At 30.5% G+C, this 5,519-nt stretch overlaps 1 long non-coding RNA gene across 7 annotated transcripts in view; it reads right to left on the bottom strand.

Moving 5' to 3' along the window:
* Window positions 1–5,519, bottom strand: part of LOC108736745 — a 15,937-nt gene that overhangs the window by 9,924 nt on the left and 494 nt on the right. For 3 of the 7 annotated variants that reach the window (XR_003231239.1, XR_003231238.1, XR_003231245.1), the window contains exons 1-2: window positions 1,978–2,064; window positions 1,598–1,712 (exon numbers count right to left, since the gene is read on the bottom strand). This is a non-coding gene — a long non-coding RNA (uncharacterized LOC108736745). The other 4 variants (XR_003231240.1, XR_003231243.1, XR_003231242.1 and 1 more) reach the window with 4 other exon arrangements.

The raw sequence follows: 5,519 nt of genomic DNA, 5'->3' as shown, positions 1-5,519 counted from the left end.
GATGAGGATACCATGGATAGAAAAGGTTAGATATGAAGAGGTATTAGAAAGAGTAGGAGAAAAGAGAACCCTATGGAAGTCAATGAAAAATAGGCGATAAAGGCATGTTAGAACATAAAAATAGTTATTTACAGAATTTCAAAAATATTTCAGATAAATGAATATTCTTTTTCCCTGTTATGTAAAAATAAAAATCATTACTGCTGTGATAAGGTTCTTTCAAGAGTTGATTGCTACTAAAATCCTTACTAATATTATAAATGTGCAAGTCAGCTTGTTTGTTTTCATTTCACGCTTGAACTACTCTTTGTACACATATTGTCAGGGACACAAAAAGCAACATGGGCTACTTTTTATCAAAAAAAAAATACTGTTCCCGAAGGATAGAAAAATTAGTTTTATTTAGTCGTGGATGATCCTTGACAGATATTTCGAACATCAACGCGAGCAAAGCCGAAGGTAAACCCATAATGAAATTTTATGCACAAATAGTCAGGGCGTCAGGGATAAATAAAACATAAAATGACATAGGGTCTTTTATCCAGAAAAAAAAAAATACTGATCTCGAGGGATAGAAAATTAGTTTTATGTATATAGTTGTCAATGATTTTTGACACCTACTTAGGACATAAATATGTACGATCTGTACAACAATGTAATTCACAGTGTCCTAATCAATAAAAAGTTAAAATTCAATTAATAGATTACCTACATTTCATTCAAGGCATTAATTTTACGTTTATCGAATGACAAGAATAGACTTAATACAGTTGGAACATTATACAGGGCCTTTGATAGCCCCTCAATTATGCAATGACATTGTGTTTTATGACACTATCAGACAAAAATACTGACTTTTTGTAAGGTATTAAACAAATTAATTGAATCATAAACCATTCCTTGAATACAATTAATAGGAATCTGTTATTTAATGACCAAATGCGAAATGATATTACACATATGATCAAATGAGAAAATTTAAGCAAATAAGTAGTTATCCGGTGTACGAATAAATATCAGTTAACATTTTTATCATATTATTTAAAATTCCTATATTAATTTATCTCTACAGCCTCACACGTATACATAAATGGCTTTGATGTGATATATTTGCACAGATACATTAAGTATAGATCCCTTAACATGTAAAGGGGATTGTGTATTCTGTTGAATTATCATATATGTAATTAAATGCACACAAACAAGGTCTGCAATTTATTAAGTCAGCAAGTGAATGTCTTATTATAATTCAAAAAGGCTATGGTAAGCAAAAGGAAAAAGTGTATGATTTATACGTTTATATTTGTAAGTAGGTATACCTATGAGTTTAAGTAAATTGTTTCGAGACACGCTGTCCTATTTATTGTAATCTATTAACGCTTCCAACATTAAAAGTAATTCAATTTGCGAGGAGAGCTTTTGTAACTGATTTATCTATTTCACAAGGAAGTCCTGACTTGTGAAAGGTATTAATAAATTATTTTTCACACCCATGAACCATCTACATATGTAAATATATAGTAAGAAAGAACAATAAATTTGTTATTATTTCTTACGACCCAACTAGATACATATGACAAATGTAAAAAAGACTTACCCTAAACGGAATGATCATGCAACATCTTCTCCCAAGTAGATAATTCATGACAATGGTGAGAGCAGAGCACAAAAACTTCCGATGTTAATAATGTCCAAGATTAACCATTAAATAACTGTAATCAAATGAAATGACTATAATTAATAACAAAAAAAAAACATTCATGTTGGTAAATTATAAAAATGGATATGGAAATTACGTTAAAGTTAATTGGTAATACTGATAAATCACGCAAGTAATATAATATGAATGGTGGATTAACAACATGGTTATTACCGTTGTTACTTTAACGTAATTTACAATTTTCTTGGGACAGTTTATCGGCCATTTTCAATTCCTCTCTGGTAACTTGAAGTTGTAGGTTGCAGTTATTATCGTACCTGTTGCATAAGGTGCATATTTATAATATATTCCTCGGACATTTCAAAATTAATCCGAGCTAAATTTATCTTCGTTATCATCTAGCTTTTGTGTAAACGCGAAAATCAACTGCTTCTGCGACTTTTAAAAAATATATCAATGGTTTATACCCTAATGCAAATTAATTTCCTTGAGTAAAGATTCGAGCTATAGGGCCGTGGTCTACGTGAACTATTCTGTCCAGACGTTTTGTCGGCTACTGAGGCTGACATCCTCAGTGGTAGTGCTGCGTTGACAACGTGAACAGTCGCTGTCGAGACATCGAGATATAATCTACGTTCACGTTGTCAACGCAACACTACCACTGAAGATGTCAGCCGCAGTAGCTGACGAAACGTCTGGACAGAATAGTTCACTTAGACCACGGCCCTACAGCCCGCATCTTTATTCCACTATGGATTCCGGCCGTGAAAGCCTTTGTTCTTATATTAATTTTCTTGATTTAATTTTAGCTAAAAAAAACAATATCACATTTTCGATTTTTCACAATATAGCCCGAATCTTTATTCTACTCAAGGAAATGAATTTGCATTAGGGTATAAACCATTGATATATTTTTTAAAAGCAGCAGAAGCAGGTAATAACAACAACGTCTACATATTGCACCTATTCTAAAATATGGAGTTATTCTCATAAATGTGGGATTACTTATAGTAGTTTCCGAAATAACGTAATGGATGGGTACCGTGAGACATCCTGTATGTAGTAAAATAAATTATCTATTCTGTAGGCAAATTCGTTTGAAATAACAAAGATAAATTAAATAAAGAAAGACGGTCAGGAGTTTATAAGGTAATTTATGAGTCTTGCCCCAGTTTATATTGGACAAACCGACAGAAATGTAAAAAAAGGCATGTTAGAACATAAAAATAGTTATTTACAGAATTTCAAAAATATTTCAGATAAATGAATATTCTTTTTCCCTGTTATGTAAAAATAAAAATCATTACTGCTGTGATAAGGTTCTTTCAAGAGTTGATTGCTACTAAAATCCTTACTAATATTATAAATGTGCAAGTCAGCTTGTTTGTTTTCATTTCACGCTTGAACTACTCTTTGTACACATATTGTCAGGGACACAAAAAGCAACATGGGCTACTTTTTATCAAAAAAAAAATACTGTTCCCGAAGGATAGAAAAATTAGTTTTATTTAGTCGTGGATGATCCTTGACAGATATTTCGAACATCAACGCGAGCAAAGCCGAAGGTAAACCCATAATGAAATTTTATGCACAAATAGTCAGGGCGTCAGGGATAAATAAAACATAAAATGACATAGGGTCTTTTATCCAGAAAAAAAAAAATACTGATCTCGAGGGATAGAAAATTAGTTTTATGTATATAGTTGTCAATGATTTTTGACACCTACTTAGGACATAAATATGTACGATCTGTACAACAATGTAATTCACAGTGTCCTAATCAATAAAAAGTTAAAATTCAATTAATAGATTACCTACATTTCATTCAAGGCATTAATTTTACGTTTATCGAATGACAAGAATAGACTTAATACAGTTGGAACATTATACAGGGCCTTTGATAGCCCCTCAATTATGCAATGACATTGTGTTTTATGACACTATCAGACAAAAATACTGACTTTTTGTAAGGTATTAAACAAATTAATTGAATCATAAACCATTCCTTGAATACAATTAATAGGAATCTGTTATTTAATGACCAAATGCGAAATGATATTACACATATGATCAAATGAGAAAATTTAAGCAAATAAGTAGTTATCCGGTGTACGAATAAATATCAGTTAACATTTTTATCATATTATTTAAAATTCCTATATTAATTTATCTCTACAGCCTCACACGTATACATAAATGGCTTTGATGTGATATATTTGCACAGATACATTAAGTATAGATCCCTTAACATGTAAAGGGGATTGTGTATTCTGTTGAATTATCATATATGTAATTAAATGCACACAAACAAGGTCTGCAATTTATTAAGTCAGCAAGTGAATGTCTTATTATAATTCAAAAAGGCTATGGTAAGCAAAAGGAAAAAGTGTATGATTTATACGTTTATATTTGTAAGTAGGTATACCTATGAGTTTAAGTAAATTGTTTCGAGACACGCTGTCCTATTTATTGTAATCTATTAACGCTTCCAACATTAAAAGTAATTCAATTTGCGAGGAGAGCTTTTGTAACTGATTTATCTATTTCACAAGGAAGTCCTGACTTGTGAAAGGTATTAATAAATTATTTTTCACACCCATGAACCATCTACATATGTAAATATATAGTAAGAAAGAACAATAAATTTGTTATTATTTCTTACGACCCAACTAGATACATATGACAAATGTAAAAAAGACTTACCCTAAACGGAATGATCATGCAACATCTTCTCCCAAGTAGATAATTCATGACAATGGTGAGAGCAGAGCACAAAAACTTCCGATGTTAATAATGTCCAAGATTAACCATTAAATAACTGTAATCAAATGAAATGACTATAATTAATAACAAAAAAAAAACATTCATGTTGGTAAATTATAAAAATGGATATGGAAATTACGTTAAAGTTAATTGGTAATACTGATAAATCACGCAAGTAATATAATATGAATGGTGGATTAACAACATGGTTATTACCGTTGTTACTTTAACGTAATTTACAATTTTCTTGGGACAGTTTATCGGCCATTTTCAATTCCTCTCTGGTAACTTGAAGTTGTAGGTTGCAGTTATTATCGTACCTGTTGCATAAGGTGCATATTTATAATATATTCCTCGGACATTTCAAAATTAATCCGAGCTAAATTTATCTTCGTTATCATCTAGCTTTTGTGTAAACGCGAAAATCGGGACTGTTCATTAACGACACCTACATCATAAACGCGAGACATTACGCGAAATGGGCGAGTCGATGTTACCGGTTTACACGGCTATCGTGGATTCTTCATTCCTACGTAAATTAATTGGAATGTACCACCGCTAGTAAAGTTAATGTTACGCCTTTTACTTGTCAAAACTAAATACTGATTAATAAAACATTATAAATATTTTCCAATTACTATTTTAAGTAAATCTAAATATAAAATTAAGTAAAAAATAAACTTTTTAATGGATGCTTTCTAATGAGGTGTTTTAAAAAAGCAGGAAGTAAAGACTTTATTTACCAAAGAGATGATATAAAGAAATAAGATTTTCGAAATTTAAATAATTCTGGAGCAAAAATTTAATATTTCCTTCCATCTCCGGAATCTCAATTTTCAAGTATTTATATAAAAAAAATTAAAAAAGCATTCAAGATTCTAATGAACTATTAATAATTCTAAAGCTTTGGTCTCAAATGCGTTTCAGTTTATTTAATAATGGAGACATTAATTTATCGAGAAACAAAAATGACGGTTGAAGGGGCCTGACAGTAATTTCCAACTTTAAGATTGTTTTCCTTAATGCCTCATAATAGTTTTGATACATATGGGAAGTTTTAGCTGGTTTAATAAGGGAGAAATAAATTAATAAAAAA

This window comes from Agrilus planipennis, unplaced genomic scaffold (assembly GCF_000699045.2).
Source record: "Agrilus planipennis isolate EAB-ADULT unplaced genomic scaffold, Apla_2.0 scaffold103, whole genome shotgun sequence".
In the NCBI taxonomy this organism is placed as follows: domain Eukaryota; kingdom Metazoa; phylum Arthropoda; class Insecta; order Coleoptera; family Buprestidae; genus Agrilus; species Agrilus planipennis.
The sequence above is the reverse complement of the archived record's forward strand: the minus strand, read 5'-3'. Positions and strand labels throughout refer to the sequence as shown.